Below are 20,254 nucleotides of genomic sequence, written 5' to 3'. Positions count from 1 at the left end.
TGAATAATAGCCCTGGTAATCAGCTCGGTATATATCCGGAAGGAAAATGACTTCCTTGGTCCCACTAGTTCACTGTTTACTGAATGTAAGATACTCCTTGTAATCAGTTTGGTATATACACTTCTGAAAAGAAAATGGCTTGTCTGTATCCACTAGTTCAGTGAATGTAATACAGCCTCTGTAAACGTCCAGGTATACATATTCTGGTTCCACTATTCGCTAGATAAAACACACCCTTGTGAATTTCCCAGTACACAACCTCAAAGAAAATGCCTTGCCTGATTTCACTAGTTCACTAGCAAACAACTCTATGTACTTCGTAAAGAAAACACGAGTTGCTATAACTTTATAAAACTTATCGTCGAATAGAATGTTGTAATTCGTATGTTGCCATGGATACAACAGAGATATTATTGACTTCATATTTCGACTATCATTCAGCTGATACGACTTTTATTGACCATGCTTTGTTAAGGGTGGTGGTGGTGGTGGTGGTGGTGGTGATTACTGTTTAAGAGGAAGTAAAACTGGGCAACAATCCTGTATTACCACCAATAAGAGAAAAAAATGGAAGGGATCCGGTCAAAGAATATAAAGGGTTACGAAGGGCTTGAACATGAAAGACTCCCTAGCCCTGGGAACTTAATAGTGTCGGGACTGAAAAGAACAAGTGTTGACCAAGGGAGGTCGGGTAAGTTAGATGAAATTGAGGATCCTGGCATGAGAAAGTGGAAGCAATGCCAGGACTCAGCAAACAGCTCTCCCTGTGGTGGGGGGCGGGGTGGTAGAATAACACCCATGGTATCCCCTGTCTGTCTTAAGAGGCGACTAAAAAGGGCCCCAGGGGTTCTGCACTTTGGAGCATGGGTTGGCGACCACGGGCACTTAGCTGGGTCCTGGCATTGCTTCCACTTACTTGTGCCAGGCTCCTCGCTTTCTCCAATCCTATCTGACCTCCCTAGGTCAACTCTTGTTCTTTTCCGACCCCGACGGTATTAGAGTACTCGAGACCTAGGGGGTTTTCCCTCTGATTACTGTTAATAGAGGATGGTTGCCTAGTTGTACTTCCTCTTAAAACAATAATCGCCACCACCACTACCACCAACATCAGCTTAGAACCCCGTGGTCGCCAGCCCACGCTCCAAAGTTAAAGAGTCCATAGGGCGCCTTTTAGTCACCTCTTACGACAGGCAGGGGAGACCGTGGGTGCTATTCTTCTTCGAAAAGTTTATCTATTACGTTACATAGCTCTCGTTCCTTACGGCAAGTACACTCCACTCCTCCCTACTTTTAAACCAATTAAACATGCTTCGGCTTGTACAATTAGATGGCTGAAAGTAACACAGTCTTTGTAACAATATCGGTATACTTCAAAAAGGAAAATGCCTTCTGCTATTCCACTGATGCGACTTTTATTGACCATGCTGTGTTGACCCCAAGCATGGGTTGCTGTATTAAGGGCCCCATAGAGGTTCAAACTTAGTCGGAGATTAGTCTACGCCAGGAATGACCAGGTTGGATTCGCAAACTTGAAACTATGACGTGAAGCAACCCTCACCCAGTGCGCGGAGTACCTGTTGGTAAAACGAAATCTGGGAGTGTCTGAGGACATGTTCGGCTCGCCAGATGCAGGTCTTTTGATTTAACTCCCGTAGATGACTTGCGCGTCGTGATGAGGGTGAAATTATAATGAAAACGATATACATTCAGCCCCCGTGCCAGAGAAATTAACCAATGACGGTTAAAATTCCCGACCCTGCCGGGAATCGAACCCGGGAACACTCTGACCATAGGCCAGCACGCCAGGGGCATGTAGGCAAGATGGCGGCTATACACAGGCTCTTATGGAGAACGCTGGTGCAGGGTAGGATAGGCGGTATACATAGGACTTAAGCAGACAGCCTAGGGACTAATGCGCAATATGGCGGCCGTGTGCAGCTTCATAGTGCTCGGGCCCCCGAGGCAAGATTGTTGCTATACATTAGTCATATGAGACTAACGTTAAGGAGATGGACCGGGAGCTAATGGCGATACATTGTTCTTATCGGCCTAACTCTACAGAGATGCCTCAGGGGCTCAAAACTTGTAACTTATGACCTATTAGTTTTACCAGCCTAACTTTCGAGAACTGAGTTCATGGGCTGCTACGCAAGATGATTGCTATACACTATTCGCATGGACCTAACTACAGGGCTGCATCAGGGACACACAACTTATGACCTATTAGTTTTATCAGGCTGACATTCGAGAACTGAAGCAAAACCTGCTATGCGAGATGGTTGATGTACTCTACTCGTTTAGACTTAACTAAAGAGCTCCTTCAGAGGCTCACAACTTTTAACGTATGGCCTATTCGTTTTATCAGCCTGACTTTCGAGAACTGAGGCAAGGCCTACTATGCGAGATGGCTGCTAAAATCTATTCGTTTAGACTCAACTATGGAGCTATCTCAGACGCTCACAACTTGTAATTTATGACCTATAGGGCCGCGCGCTACGACCTCTGGCACCCCGAGACAATAGGACGTCGTCACCTTATGGAATACTGTCGAAAGGGGCTACTGAAAGGACACCTGACTTCCGAGAGCATGGGTTAGCGAACTCGAGGTCTTTAGCTGAGTCTAGGTATAATGTGTGCTAAGTTGTCGGGTATCTAACCTCCTTGGCCAACTCTCGTGGGAAGCACTTCCACCGGAGGTGTGGTTGAGCAGAGTAAATGCCACTCCCAAGGATTCGAACGTGGAGCTGACATGAACTCAAAACTAAAGAGCTTAAGTGTAATTCAAATATCCTCACCCTGATTGAAACGTGTGTAGGATGAATGTGTACTGACGACAGTAAATGTGGAGACATGTACATCTCAACAAAACAAAGAATGACTTTGTGAGCTAAGCTGTAGTTTCCGATCTGGTGTAGTAAAGGAACGCCGACAATGTGTTTTGATTCAAGGCGCCTGACTTGAGAGAACTCTGCGTCTACAGGTCAAAGCTTGTTAGCGGTGACGTTACTACAGCTCTCGCTACTATCATGACGTCACTCCGCTTAGATTCTTATTTCACGAAGGGGTGGAGGGCTAGAATTGCATCAACGGTATACTGCTAGATGTAAGGGTGACTAAAAGGGAGGTCTAACTCGGGGAGAGAGTTGTGCTGGGGCACAGGGGTAAATAGGTATACACAGACACTTATGAGGTTAACTCAGGTAGAGCTGTGCTAGGGCATAGAGGTAAATAACCATACACAGGCCCTTGTAGGGGCATTCCCTAATTCGTCTTCCTATAAATGAATAGGCTTACTAACTCTGATTTGTCCTCTTGAATTCCAACTTTATATTATGACCTTCTTACTTTGAATAGCTCCGTACAAGCTTATTCGTCTACTACTAGTAACGTACCATATTTTCACTGACAGCTCGAAAAATCCTACACAGCAGAGCAGCTCGTCTCCTTTCCTCTAAGTCTTCCTACCTCCGAAGTATTCAACATTTTCGTAACATTTATTCATTTGTCGGGGCTAATGCGTGGGTTTCATCCTCGTAACCGAATGCCTTTCTTTACTTCAGCCTAACGCACTCGGCTCTTGCTGCACTAGGGCTCTCGAGGAAGGATAGTCGCTCAAAGCTAAAAGCATAATCAGACTGATGAGATGTAGATAAACATAGAATGTTGTTATAACCTAACTTTGTTATCCTGTTAGAAGTGATAAAGTTCATTCAGTGTAAGATTGAAAAATGCTGAACCGAAGAAATTCGTGCTACACACATGATAGGGAATGGAACCCACGGGTCACGTCTTATTAGAAGGGCAAAATTGCAAAAGGACTGCTCCTACTCCTCCTCACCGCGTCCTCCTCCTCCTCCCAGGGCTAATGAGCTAAAGGATGATGGGCTAAAGGGCTAATGGGCTAAAGGGCTAAAGATCTAATGGGCTATAAGTTTAAAGGCCAAAAGAAAAAGGGGTCCTCATCACTGCGCCCTCCTCCTCCTGATTCACAATGGGAATCTGCCACACTCCTCATTTCCCTGTAGTTTTTATTTTTGTAAATAATTACACAATAAATATTTCATTAAATTTAAAATGTTTCTCTTTATTGCATTCGCTTTGCCGTCTTGAGGTTATCATTGCCCTCGTATGACGTAATATCCTTACCTAGAGGGGTCATGACCATTGTAAGCGTTGTTGAACTCTTCGACAATGTTTGCATTGAAAATTATTCCTACATTATATATCTCATGACGTCTCTTGTGATAGCCTCGGGGGAAATGTTTCTCCACAATCTTTGCAAATATAGCTAGAAACGGGTTGTTCCATGACGGACTTTATCTTCTGCTAACGCAAAAATCACTACAGGTAGAACTAATGGGTGAGGATGATTTCTGGGAGGATAATGCACTTGGTCATGGAGGTCAAGAGAGGTAGGGTAAGACCAAGACAATGATCATTAGACGGAGTTCTTCAGGGATTTAAAGGTCAGATCCACCCACGATATCACTTGTCTGTCATAAGAGGCAGCTAAAAGCGGTCCTAGGTGCTCCAAACTTGGGAGCGTGGGTTGTGGTTGTTCTTTTCGACCCTAACGGTACTAGGTTGCGAATCCTAGGGAGTCTTTCATTTTTCGTGCCCTTCATGGCCCTTGATTTCATCAGAAATGTATCAGCATATTGCTCATATGAACCAACCCTCGGCCGCTTCCTTCCCTCTTCCTGGACTGTCCTTTCTAATCTCTAGACCTACCGCGTATAAGGTATATAAGACAGCTTATATGCTTTTGTGTCACTTTACTGCTAATCGTCAAACTGTTCACATCGTGGTAAGTCCTCTCGTCCTAAAGCTACTATAGGCTACTTTTCTAATCTACACAGCTTTGTATTACATTATATAGATGATGATGCTTGCTGTATAAAGGGGCCTAACATCGAAGGTCATCGGCACCTTACATTATATAAGTAGATAGTATCAGGTGTCCAGTAGACTTAGTCCGTTTCTTTTAAAGAGTAATCCGTTAGCGGAAGATAAATTCCATCATGGAACAACCTATTTCTAGCTATATTTGCAAAGAGGGTGGAAAAACTTTCCCCCGAGGCTATCACAAGAGATGTCATGATATATATAATGTAGGAGTATTTCTCAATGCAAACATTGTCGAGGAGAGTTCAAGAACGCTTACAACGCTCATGACCCCTCTAGGTGAGGATATGACGTCATACGAGAGCAATGCTAACCTCAAGGAGGAAAAGGGAATGCAATAAGTAGAACATTTAAAAAATGAAATAATTATTGTGTATTTATTTACAAAATTAAACAAACTACAGGGAAATGAGGAGTGTGGCAGATTCCCATTGTGAATCAGGAGGAGGGCGCAGTGATGAGGAGCCCTTTTTCCCTTTTGGCCTTTAAACTTTTAGCGCATTAGATCTTTAGCCCTTTAGCCCATTAGCCCTTTAGGCCTTTAGTAATTTAGCCATTTAGCCCTTTGGCCCTATACCATAAAACTGATTCAATAAAAATTACAAATATGTCTTCATTTGTATTTATTATTTACTTTACGTCGCACAGACACAGATAGGTCTTATGGCGACGATAGAATAGGAAAGGGTTAGGAGTGGGAAGGAAGCGACCGTGGCCTTAATTGAATCGGTCAGTGGAGGAAGGAACTAAGTCACTTTATGCACTTTTCGTATTTTCACGAATTATTATAAATATAATACAGGCCGAGCACCTAACTGAAATTGGACTTTGAATTTATCCGTGCCACGTTCCGTACTATTGGTAAGGGCCTTAATTTTAGGTGAAATAAAACTGTCGATTTCGGTGTTAAAACTGCCACTATTTCCGTAGATATTTCGTGAAATAAAAAAAATTATCGACGATTCTTGTGAAAGATTCTTTATAGTAACCTATTGGGGTAAATGTAACTAATTTTGTGATAAGGGGTTTTGAAGTGAGCTTTTATAATGTATCCTTGTTATTAAATCCTAGAAAAAACAAATATGCAAATTGTTATAGAAATAAATATATAAATCACTGATACTTCCAAAAGAAGTTAGGTGATCTGCCCTGTGTTATAAATCTATACTTAGCCTACAATTTTACACGTTGAATTACTTGTCTCCAAATTACAAACTATTATTTTTTATTATTTATCAGCCGAGGCACCTGAGCTAAAGCTCACTCTGGTGCAATACATTGTAATATTATCATTGATACAGAGTATTTATAAGGTAAATTAATACATTCCAGTGTTATAAATTTGTTACATCAAATTAGTTAATAATAATTTTGGTACATGAATACATCTAAGTACTACATATCACACATAAGTTACCTTAGTATCATAAAATATTCATATATCTTATAAATATATACATATGTATTTGTTTTGTTTTATATAGTTGAATTGTTTCATAATGATACACTGCAAGAGTAAAGAGGCAGCAAACAGACTACTAAATATACAAGATGGAAAATGTAACACTCAGTTTCGAAATGTATTAAATCTACATTTTTTCTACTTATGATAATTTGTTAACTTCTTTTTGAACGTTTGTATTCTTTATATCTTCCGGCAGTTTATTGTAGAGACTAACAGAATAATACCATATTGAATTACTTCCATATTTATTTAAATGGATAACAGTGCAGTGGATATTATTAGCATTTCTTGTATGATAATTGTGAATTACTGAATTTGTTTTACATGATGTATTTGAGTGTGCCAAATTATGAATAATTTTATGTGTCATAACCAATGAAGAATTCTGTCGTAGGCTATCAAGTGAGAGAACATTACACAGTCTGTACAATTGTTCAGTAGGAGTTAACAGAGGCAATTTAAAACGTATTTTCAGTGCTCTTTTATGCAGTATAACAGCTCTAGTGAATAGGTAATTCTTTAGTACAGCATGCCCATATATGGATCATATAAGTAATATGGCTCTCAATTAGCGCTTGGGAAACACTTTTCAATAAATCATGAGGAACTTTGTATTTCAGTCTATTAAGAATGTCAATAGCTGGGATCATTTTTTTCACAGATAGGTTCAACATGATTCTTCCACGTTCGTGATTCGTCAATAATTAGCCCAATAAATTTAGCAGCCTTTACTCTAGGCACTGATTGCTCAAAAATCGTCAAATGCAAATCTAAAAAATAATTACTTTTAGGTTTATGAAATAAAATATAATTGGTTTTTGTCAGATTGATTGTAAATCAGTTTTTATAGAACCATACTTCAATTAAATTTGCATCGTGCTGCATATTTTGTTCAAGTTATTGAATGTTATCACCGGTGTAGAATATATTGGTGTCATCTGCAAAAAATGATGTTCTACCTCTGAGATGTAAGTTACCAATATCGTTAATAACATTAAGAAAAAGTAACGATCTTAACACTGAGCCATGTGGAACTCCGACTGAGATAGTTTGGTCATTACTGTTGGTATTCATACAATTCACAAATTTTTCCCCATCTGCCTATAGTCTATAAACCAGTCTAACACAACACCCCTTATGCCAGCTGCTTCCAATTTATTGATTAAAATACCACAATCAACTGTATCAAAAGCTTTTCTGATATCTATAAATATGCCCGATGCTAATTGATCTAAATCTAAAGCTTCTTGTAATTTAATGACAATATCTTCAACAGCATTGTAAGTGCTGGAATTTTGTAAAAATCCGCATTGATATTTTTAAAAGAAATTATTATCTAGAAATTTTAATGATCTATCTTTAATCGTATGCTCCAAAATTTTTAGCAGAATACGAATGATAGAGATAGGCCTATAATTATTAAGTTCAGTTTTGTACCCTCCTTTACAGATAGGTAAGACCTTAGCTATTATAAGTATTTTAGGGACTTTACCCTCTTGTATACAGTAGATGTATTGATTAATTTAGTTATATGAGGAATTAAATTATATGCCAATTTCTTAATTGTATTGTTGCTAATACCATAGCAGTCTCCACTACGACTATTTTCTTATTATATAAGCAACATTTTCATTGGTTGGACTTAAAAACAAAGAATTACTCGATCCACTTTCTAAATTAGGAGGATCAGTAAATTGGATATTGCTGGACATATCTTTCGCTATTCTAGTAAAATATTCATTTAATGTTTTAGAAATTTCTTTTGGATTTGTAACTACATTATCATGTATTTTAAAATGAATATCATTGCTTTTGTTAGTATTTCCTGTTAAAATCTCATTTATAACTTTCCACTGATTACTTGTGTTCCTTAAATTATTAATATAGCACGAGTTCTCTAATTCTCTCTTAAGTTTGGTAAGCCTACCAATGTGTAATCTATCTTCAATTGTTGTGATACATAACCACATCCCAATTTTAATCTAACGTTGCCTCTTAATTTTACTGTATAATTTATTTTTTGTGAATAATCAGGCGTTATCCATGGGAAAAAAGTCTTGCTCTTTTAATATTTTTCTGCCTATTGATTTGATTTGTAGCCTCTGTACTAGCTTTTGTTACATACTCAACAATTTTGTTGACTATGGTATAACAACAATCGTCTTCCACTAATCGATAATGGATTTTTAGACATATAGCCTACTCATCCACATTATTAATATTAGTTTTCGTAAATGTTATGATATTTCTCGTTATATTAGCCTTGGGTGATATCTCTAAGTCACAAACCAACATGATATCGTCACTAAAGTCATGGAAGATGTTATATAAATTACATTTACAAGGTTTATTTATATATGCATGGTCAATGAGAGATTTACTGTTATTCGTGATTCTAGTGCGAAAAATTGTATTGCAAGCATTCTGATTAAAGTTGTCACAGAGGTTCTTTAGATCTTTACTAATTGGAGTCTTCTCTAATCTATCAATATAAAAATCACCCATACTAATACATAGATGTTTGCTATGTTTATTCCATGTATTACAGCAATATCCAATTTAATGATCCTCCTAATTTAGAGAGTGGATCGAGTAATTCTTTGTTTTTAAGTCCAACCAATGGGAATGAAGTTGCTAATATAATAGAGAAAAAATATCGTAGTGAAGACTGCTATGGTATTATCAACAATACAATTAAGAAATTTGCGTATCATTTAATTCCTCATATAGCTAAATTAATCAATAAATCTATACAAGACGGAATACATACAATGGAGTAATACATATAAGCACGGTTTTAACATTATCAGGATGCAGAGTTGTGCGACAGTCAGAACGTATCTTTGTGTAAGCAGAGAAGTCACTTCTCAACTTCTTTGCGGTGTGTAAAGTATCGCCGATTGTTATTTGCTGCTCAGAATTATGTTCATTTGCTTCATTCTTCTTCTTTTTGTGTGTTTCTGATTCTCTGTAGTGTTTATCGCACGTGTCTTTTCGTTTCCACGTTACGAATATTACCGGTACACTTTTTATACATTAGAATCTTTATTGCAGCATCATATACATAGAACCCCTCACTGTTGTACTCATCGGCCCTCGAAAAATCTGTTGTGACTTTAGTTTTCGACATTTTAATATTTAAATCCTAGACATTTGCCGATAAAGGTTCATAAGTACCGAACTCTCACTTCGCAGTGCTGTATCTACGGATTTGTTACGACCAAAACGCCATTTGCTGTAATCGATAACAGATATAGATTTTTATCGATTGCCTTACATATCGTGGAACTGAATACACATAATTCCGATACACAGCGCTCATCGCTTTGTGTACATTTATGTATAGAATATACACCACTATCAAGTAAATGAGAAGGAAACTATGATAGTCAAGTTCTCAGAAGCATTCTCAGAGAGCTTTTCCGACACTATTTTGCGTTTTTCTTACCAAGTGCTGTATTTTTCGTGATTATTTGCGCAATACGGCCGCTAATTATTGGACATTAATACGGGATGGGTCCACCCTTCGTCTTTATGACGGCTTTAACTCTGCTGGGGACACTTTCAATGAAGTGTCTGAATGTCTGTGGAGGAATGGCAGCCCATTCTTCTTCAAGAGCCGAAACCAGAGAAGGTGATGTTGGACGCTGGGGTCTAGATCAAGTCGACGTTCTAAACTATCCCAAAGGTGTGGGGACACAGTGTAGGCCAGTCCATTGCAGGAATGTTATTCTACACGCACCATTGCCTCACAGATGCAGCATTATGACAAGGTGCATTGTCATTTTGATAGAAACAATCATCGCCTCTGAACTGGTCCTCTACTGTACGCAGTACACAATGGTTTAAAATGTGTTCCTATCCTTGTGAATTTAGAGTTTCCTTAAGAGCAATAAGGTGACCACACCTTACCCACAAAAAAAGTACTCCCATACCATAACACCATCTCCTTCGTACTTCACAGTTGGACTACATATGATTGCAGGTACGGTTATCCAGACATTCGCCAAACACAAAACCATCCATCCGATTGCCACGGGGTATAGCATGATCCCTCACTCCATTTTAATCGTTTCCAGCCATCCACTGTCCAGTGATGTCGTTCTTTACACCACCTCAAGCGTATCTTAGCACTTTGCTTATGAACAGCAGCTTGACCATTGTACCCCATTCTTTTTAACTCCCGACGCACAGTCATTGTGCAGGCTGGACTGCTGGTAACACTTTGGAACTCACGAGTGATTCCTTCCTCTGATTTCTTGCGATATTTTATAACCATCTTCCGCAAATCTCGACGGTCCCTATCCGTCATTAAATGAGGTCTGCCTGGTCTTGGTTATTCCTTCGCGTTTATACTTCAGAAACACATCACCAATAGTCTACTTGAGTAGCTTTAGAAGGGTAGAAATGCCTCGGATGGATTTGTTACTCAGGCGATATCCGATGACTAGTCCACATTCGAAGTCATTGAAGTCTCCTGACCGACCCATTCTGCTGTTGCTGCTTCCCAACTGGTAACACAATACCCCCTGCCTCCTTTTGTACTGGCGGTCCGCCCCCCGTGACGTCTAGGGTACTATTCCGCATTATATAGGGGTGCCCTCAGGCGTTATTGATTTTATTTAAATGTCCACAGCGAATGTAGTTATAACGGCTTAAGTGAAACTCTGCACTGACTCACATTAGCGCTCGTAGTGGTAGAAAAAGGCAAACTGCTAATCTAATCGACCGGATATCGATGATTAAGAAAATGATTGTAATTTTTAGAAATAAATAAAGAATACCTTCTCGTACTTCATTATATATTTTTAACTTAAAATTCGTAATGGTTCATAATGTGGGTTACTGTAGTCACGTCCTAGTTCGTGAACCATGGGCAACGGCTGAGTGGCCTAGTAAGTGGTTCTGAGAGTCCGGATGCCAGTGGCTACGGGATGGGAGTGGGCATCTCGGACATATTCTGAGTCATGGACCTCCTTGTGCTTAGGCGGCCAGGACTACACAATCTACTGGTGTTCCCTAACCCGTTAGAGGAGAGGTCCTCACTTGGACTATGTGTGAGCAATGTAGCACCCTGCTTCACCAATTTACCGAACTCAGAACATTTGAGGCAAGCCTTGGACCTGTGGGAGTAACGGAGTCCCACTCCCATTTGACAGGAGAGGGGCTCCTTGGAAACAACTTGGTGAATCAAATGGAATTAGATGGAAAGTTATCAATATTAATGGGGCTTATTGAAGAAATAAAGTAGAACTGGATGAGTCAGCAAAGAGGATGCATCTTGATGTGCTAGGAGTAAGTGATGTTCGGGTAAGGGGAGATAACGAGGAAGAGATTATAAAGGGTACTTGACGGGTGTTAGAAAGGGAAGGGCAGAGTTTGGTGTAGAGTTGTTCATAAAGAATACTATTGGACGAACATAGTTTCTGTTTGGCACGTACACGAGCGAATGATGTGGGTAGATTTGGCAGTTGGCGGAATTAGGACGGGAATTGTCTCAGTGTATTCACGATGTGAGGCTGCAAATGAGGATGAAATTGACAAGTTTTATGAAGCATTGACTGACATCGTCGTCAGGATAAACAGCAAGGATAGGTCAGTGCTAATGTGATTTCAGTGCGAGAGTTGGAAATATAACTGAAAGATACGAAAGGGTGATTGGGAAATGTGCGGAAGATATGGAAGATAATAGGAATAGGAAGCGTTTGCTGGACTTCTGTGCCAGTATGGGTTTAGTAGTTACGAATTCTTCAAGCATAAGGAAGGTTATTCACCGCTACACATCGGAGGGTAGGGGTACTAGATCAATAATATACTATCTCTTAACCGACTTCGAATTCAGGAAATCTATTAGGAATGTACGGGTTTTCCGGGGATTTTTCGATGATACAGACAACTATCTGATCTGTAGTGGACTAAGTATCTCTAGGTCTAGGGTAGAGAAAGTGAAATCTGTCTGCAAACGAATAAAGTATACAATCTCCAGGACAAGGAAATTAGACAGAAGTACATGGACATGATAAGTGAGAAGTTCCGAACACTGGACAGTAAGCAGGTTCTGGATATATAAAGAGAATGGGTGGCATATTGGGATGCTGTAGTAGAGACAGCAAGAGAATGCCTAGGAACAACTGTGTTGGTGGAATGATGAAGTGAGAGCAGCTTGCAAATGTAAAAAGAAGGCTTATCAGAAATGGCTCCAAAGAAGGGCCGAGGCAGACAGAGTTCGGTACGTAGATGAAAGAAACAGGACGAAACAAATAGTTGTTGAATCCAAGAAGAAGTCATGGGAAGATTTTGGTAATAACCTGGAAAGGCTAGGTCAAGCAGCAGGGAAATCTTTCCGGACAGCAATAAAGAAAGGAAGGGAGGGAAGAAAGGAGCTGAACAGTGTTTTGGGTAATTTATGTGAACTCATAATAGATCCCAGGGAATCACTGGACAGCTGGAGGGAATATTTTGAAAATCTTCTCAACGTAAAAGGAAATCTTCATGGTGGAGTCGCGAACAACCGAGCTCATGGGAGGAGGAGAATGATGTTAGTGAAATAACGCTTGAGGAAGTGGAAAGGATAGTAAATAAACTCCATTGTCATAAAACAACAAGAATATATGAAATTAGACCTGAAATGGTGAAGTGTAGTGGGAAGGCAGGGATGAAATGGCTTCGTAGGGAAGTAAGATTATCGTAGAGTTTTGGTAGGGTACCTTCAGATTCGACAAAACCAGTAATTGCACCTATCTATACACAAGGGAACAGGAAGGATTGCAACAACTATCGAGGTATCTCATTGATTAGTATGCCAGGCAAAGTATTCACTGGCATCTTGGAAAGGGGGGTGCGATCAGTGGTTGAGAGGAAAGTGGACGAAAACCAGTGTAGTTTCGGAACACAGAGGGGCTGTCAGGATCAGATTTTCAGATTGCGTCAGGTAATTGAAGAATGTTACGAGAGGAATAGGCAGTTGTATTTATGTTTGGTAGATCTAGAGAAAGCATGTGACAGGGTACCGAGGGAAAAGATATTCACCACATTGGGTGACTATGGGATTAAGGGTAGATTATTAAAATCAATCAAAGGCGTTTTTTGTTGACGATTGGGCTGTGGCGAGAATTGATAGTAGAATGAGTTCTTAGTTCATGGTACTTACAGGGGTCAGACAAGGCTGTAATCTTTCATTTTTGCTGTTCGTAGTTTACATTCATAATCTGCTGAAAGGTATAAAGTGGCAGGGAGGGATTCACTTAGGTAGAAATGTAGTAAGCAGTCTGGCCTATGCTGATGACTTGGTCTTAATGGCAGATTGTGCCGAAAACCTGCAGTCTAATATCTTGGAACTTGAAAATAGGTGCAATGAGTAAGGTGTGAAAATTAGAATTTCTCACTCGATTCATTTATGAACTCTTAACATCCATTCATGTGGAGAGAAGTTTCTCAATGTTTCGCAACGTGTTGTCTGAAAACCGTCGAACCTTTACACCTAAGAACCTGGAGGTGACTATTGTGATATATTGCAAAGCCAACTGAGGTAATGTTTCCGAATTCCAATTTCTATAACCCTTGTGTGGTTAAGCCAAATATGATTCTAGTATACTAATTTCAGTTTCTTTCTACAGGATGTCCGTCCGCTGAACTCAGTGTAGGTGGAAAAAATATTTCATTCTAAATACTGCATGTATTTTTTTTAACAAACACGTAATTCCTTTCTTTAAATTATGCTAATCTAAACATGTATAATGTCTGAAAGAAGAAGTATTTCACTCACATCTTTTTGCTCTATATGTTGCATACCGTTAGAATTGTCGTATTTTAAAAATTTTTATTCCTGCATTCGTATCTAATTAAAAGTGAAATTAAGAATGAATTTTGATCGCATTTTTACGTCCTCTCTTGGTGGTATTTAGGTCCTTTTTTGGATGTTTTAGGTGTTCTTATAGATCTTCAACTTCCGAGCCCTTAGTTATTACCTTCTCCATGCCAAACCTCGTGGAATTAACACAGGTTCCGTCTTGCGTCAATCGTAGAAACTAAACTACTGTACATGAAACATCTACATTTCGATTTTTTTTACCTACTACCTTTTCCATGTCAACGCCTCAATTGTTAGTAATCAACAGGTCGATGTAGAAAGTTAGTGTTAATAATGATGTACATTGAGGTTTGTGGAGAGTGCTGAGGGTATTAGGCATTGAACCAGGTCAAAACATGCTACAAATTTGTAATGAAGTTGGTGCACTGGGAATCACAAAATAACTTCAGTGTTTGGCATTTCTTCTAAATGCGTGATGAATAAGTGTTTCCTGCATTTCGCAGTTTTGTTCCTTCAGAACAACGTAACGTAAGATCCTCGCGGATCGTGTTGTTGTTGGTTCCTTCTGAACAGCTGTTTGGGTGATGCACATTTAGCATCGGGATTATTTTATCACTTAAGGGTGTCATGAAATGACAAATACATGGTGGAATTTTGTTTCAATTGTGAATGCTGCTGTTAACTCGTAGTGACCACCATGCTTTCCTATAATATTTCGCAACCTATCCAAAGCAACTGATAGTCAATTTGGTTCGATTAAGGTTCCATTCGGCGGGTGTTCCGTATCCGAAAGGGTATTCGACTGGTGGATAACCTTAATTGAGAGGAAATCGGGCGTTCTACTTGTTGAAAGTCAGATTTTCCACGGATCGTGTGGATTAATTCTCAGTTATTGTTTGGAGTAATAGGTTCCCGATTTTTCAGGTTTCTTCTTTCAGTTTTTCGGTTTCGCTGTCCACTAATTTGTTACTTTCCCCGAAGCAACTCTTCGGTATTGTAAGAAATAAATCAACGCTATGCAATGTGAGTGCGTTTGAAACATTCAGTAATAAATAACTTATAATTTTCTTTTCTGCAAGGATTTATATAAAATCATTATGTTTTTTTGTGCCAGTTTCGAATTTAATAAAAGTTAGTAAGCACATATTTGCTCCTCATTTCAAGTAGTTAGGCTCTCTTCTGAACCCCATCGTTTGGTTAAGATCGTGACCGAATTTCTTCCCGCAACGACCCAAGATTTAAGAGTTCAATATTGCTCTACTGTAGCAGCTGTGGCCGACCAACGATGGAATGCTAAGTCCAAGGGTTCAGTACAAACATATAATACAAAAATTTTGAAGAGAGTGATTACACACTCAAATTAACTAAACTATGAGAAAAGGAAAACTATTCTTATTTTTTTCTAAAATAAACTGCATAAACTTAAATATTCGTTCAAAAACTGGTCTTATGAAATATCCTAAAAATATATTTGACTAACATTACTGTACAACAATTTAAGTGTTGTTACAAAATATATCTAGCTTTGCTGAAGAATGGACAATCAAAAATAAGGTGAGTTGCAGTTTCTTCATCTCCACAACTACTAATTTTGAATTTATATAAATACGATTTAAATTTTCCGTGACCCTAAAGAAACTGAGTGCTGGTGAAGTTTAGTGTCAATAAACTGCAGTCCAAACGGTGTCCTGTACTGCGGGAAAAAATATTGTTCTTGTAACTTCACCCTTATTACTTGAGTTCCACAGCATTGACCATTCACAGATTGTGAATTTATATAATTCACGTTTCACTTTTGAAATAGGGGCTCTTATGTGTACAGTTTCAATGTCACTAAATGCTGCAAGTTTAGCAAGCTCATCTGCTCTATCATTACCTAATAGACCTTCATGCCCTTTAACCCACTTAAACAGATATGTCTTCCATGATGTAAGAGATCTGTTCCAATGTTACATGCCAAAGAATTTAAATTATATTTGTTACTTATAGATTTCAGAGCTGCTTGCAAGTCACTATGTCTACAGGCACTAAACTTTCTTTCTTTTATCCACTGAACTGAATATTTTATAGCAAGAAGTTCTGCTTGAAAAATGGAACATTGGGAGGAAAGTTTCATAGTCTTAAAAATATATTTCTGCTTCATCTTCATGCACAACGAAAGCACTTTCTACTAGATTAATACAATCCTCTTTGGATGTGCTTTAGCCATCTGTGTATACTTGTACCTCATGTGAGAGAAATCATTCGGTGATAACATACTCATAATGATATTGTGCCAGTTCACTGTCGTAAATTGAGACTTACTGGAAATAAAGTGGACGCAGTTGCCACGACATGAATAGATACGGCACATAAACGCAATCATCTATGTCGACAAAATATAATGTATAGCATGAATGAGACAAGAAAGATCTAGGTGGCAGTGAAAAAGACAAGAAAAAGCCTGAGATTGTTATAATATTATTATTCAAGAAAACTGCAAGTTGAAAGCAAACCGAGGTAACCAGAGCGAGGTAACGATCGTGTTGGAAGAATCATATATTGCTGCGAGCAGCAAATCAAGATTGAAAGAGAATTTCAAGAATATATAAAAGAGAAGACCTAATTCGCATTATAAAACGCAAGAAGGCGGAAGATAAAGGACAAAAATAAAGTGGCAAATTCATAACGAAGATTGCTGGAAAGCTTACGTCAAAATGTCTAATTGGCAAGGGATAGTCATTAATAACTGCCAAGAAAATAATATTGAAGCCACGGCAAATAACGGAATTGGCGTATCGAACAGCAATTGTAATATAAATAGCTGAATTTAAAGCAGACGTATTGGTAATCTATTAGAGTAATTAAAAGTAAAGTTTAAAAACGTCACATTTGATATGGACATTACAATGTTAGAAAACTATGAAATCCCTGTGATGACGAAATTGACTCCTTCTGTATGTATTTGTGTTGCATTTGCGCAAGAAATGGCTGTCAAGATGTACTAAGAAGACCATGGCCCGATGTCCGGGAGAAGCTTGCCTGAGATGACGGCAAGGGAAACCAGATCTGTCCCATAACATTCCAGTGATCAGCGAAGGATGTAGCGGCCGTGTCTGATCCATAGATGTCCCAGTACATCTAATGCAAACGTCATTGGAGCGGATGGAAAAAGATAAGTCATACACATTAGTGCAGTAAATAAAGTAAAATTTTAAGAATCGAATGTTATTTTCTTTTGCGATGAACAAATAGTGAAGCAGTGAGATCTTTAATTTAGTTCAGAAATAGTGGATTCTCATGAAATAACACATATTTGTGTCGAAGTGAAGGGATGATAGGTAGTCATCTATACGATATAACTAATCCTTGGCTATGATGTGTGTGAAATATAACATGTAAGTGCGTTCGTAATGATATTTAATCCAATGATAAGGCTATCATATGTGAGTTATAAGAGCTATAACGACGGAATAGTTAATACTATGAATGAATTAGGGTTAATATCTTATAAGTTGGGGATAGTACAGTGACATATATAGGTTATAGTTGGATTATATGAGAATATGTGAATGATATGAAGTGATATAGACATGAATTAAGAAATGGAATATTCAAGTATATGAAGTATGAAGGTTATGGGTAATTGAAGGAAGAAATATGATAATGGAATATGAAGTAAATGGTATATGAATATAGAATGAATATGAAGAAGAGTAATGATGGTGATATTTGTTGTTTCGTCGACAAAGAAGAAAATGATTTATTGTAATGATTAAAGTAAGAGGGTTGACGCAATTTAGGGTTTATACTGTACTCTATTCCATGATGAGTGATAATTCTTAGATATTCCATATCCAACATATTAAAAACATATTATGTAGGTCATATATAGAGTAGACACATGTAAGTCATCAAGATAACTCACTGTAAGGAGAGTTGAGTAGAATATTAACCAACATCAACCCATATTTCTATAATGATGATGATTACCCGATAAACAGGTACATGGCACTTATTTTACCACATCTATATCTATCTATCTATCTATCTATCTATCTATCTATCTATATAAAATAAGAGTTTTGTCTGTACATTGCTCAGAATTTGAAAAGAATGGTATTTCTGTATCGGTCATGTGCACAGTAACAAGAAAATGCATTTTTTACTTTTCCGTAATTTCTGTCTGTCTGTCTGTCTGTCTGTCTGTCTGTCTGTCTGTCTGTCTGTCTGTCTGTCTGTCTGTCTGTCTGTATGTATGTACACGCATCACGAGAAAACGGCTGAAGAGAATTTAATGAAAATCGGAATGTAAAGTCGGGTGATGAACCGCTACAATCTAGGCTATAGATTATTTTAATCACGCTGAGTGAAATTGAAGTTTAGGGGAAGGTCTGAAATTTAATTCTCAAATATTTATGTTGTTAGTGGTCGTGTCTTAATGAAAATCGCTGGACAAAGATGGGAAATAATTCGCTACAATATAGGCTATCCACGCTAAGAAAAATGGTAGTTTAGGGGAAGGCCTAAAATTTAATTGTCAAATATTTATTTTATTAGTGGTCGTATCTTCACGAAAATTGGTATGCAAAGTCGGGGAATAGGTCGCTATAATCTACGCTGTCAATAATGTTATTCGCACTGAGTGAAATGGTAGTTTAGGGGAAGGACTGAAATGTAATCTATATATATAAAATAAGAGTTTTGTCTGTACATTGCTCAGAATTTGAAAAGAATGGTATTTCTGTATCAGTCATGTCCACAGTAACAAGAAAATGCATTTTTTACTTTTCCGTTATTTCTCTCTGTCTGTCTGTCTGTCTGTCTGTCTGTCTGTCTGTCTGTCTGTCTGTCTGTCTGTCTGTCTGTACACGCATCAATAGAAAACGGCTGAAGAGAATTTAATGAAAATCTGTATGTAATGTCGGGTGATGAACTATTGCAATCTAGGCTACAAATTACTTTATTCACGTTGAGTGAAATGGTAGTTTAGGGGATGGCCTGAAATGTAATTCTGTACTGTTCTGTACTGTTCGTTGAAAGTGAGAAAGTGTGCGGTTTTTCATTTGATCGAGTATTTTATATGATAACGTTGATTTCAATCGCTACATCCCTACTGACGTTTTTGTAATGACCTGTGTTGAATTCAGTTAGGAAAACCACCAAGTCAGTCTTTCTGAGAATCCCGTAGCGAAGCACGGGTACATCAGCTAGTCCATAAATATGCCAAGGTTATTCACATATAATTGCAGAAGGAAATGATTGTTAGAGTCTTCGTAAATAATACTCGATACATGTTTTCATAAATAACAATGTGTGAGCTGTTGTAATTTATTAATTACCTGATAACAGATTTCATGAGACACATTTATACAGTTGGTCTAACTTATGAGATTTATGAAAGGAATGATATCCAGTTGAGCTATATATAGTGATAGTACATCTTAATTTAGAAGAGTGCACCTATGAAAAACAGTTCCTAAATAATAACTTATCGTCATCCTCGATATTATAAATAATTGAGGACTTCAATATTTAAGACCTAAATACCTATAAATGTAGGAAAGCAAATGAGTGATGCTGAAACAAACGATTTACCAGGAATATCTGTAAATATTTTTGTTACGGAGTTATCCGTGGAAGGCAGAGGTGAAAGAAGGTGCGGGCTGGAATGGGTCTAACTACAAGTCTTAAAGATAAATTTAAAATTTAAATAAATGTTATATTTTCAACAGATAACAACATTTAACAATTTTCACCAGGTGAAATAACAAAGAAAATCAGGTACAATGCAACTTTACAAAAGAAATCACAAGTTAAGGGGTCTTTACAAATTCTGGGCTACGAGCCCAAATTCGTCAATCCTTGAGCTCTCAGCTCACAACCACAAAATGCCAAAGGGCAGAACGCCCCTAATTACATAGAGCACTAGCTCCCAACAATCAAAATGTCACGCCTCCCCGAGGCACCTTTCAAAATACCAGAAAGAGCTGACCCGCTTTCAATCTTTCAAGCCTATTCAGAGGCCATAAACGGACTTTACTACAAACTGCCCTCAAGGCACACTTATAAATAAACAGGGGCAACTTGTACCC

The sequence above is a fragment of the Anabrus simplex genome, chromosome 1 (genome assembly GCF_040414725.1).
Source record: "Anabrus simplex isolate iqAnaSimp1 chromosome 1, ASM4041472v1, whole genome shotgun sequence".
In the NCBI taxonomy this organism is placed as follows: domain Eukaryota; kingdom Metazoa; phylum Arthropoda; class Insecta; order Orthoptera; family Tettigoniidae; genus Anabrus; species Anabrus simplex.
This window is presented reverse-complemented; position numbering follows the sequence as displayed.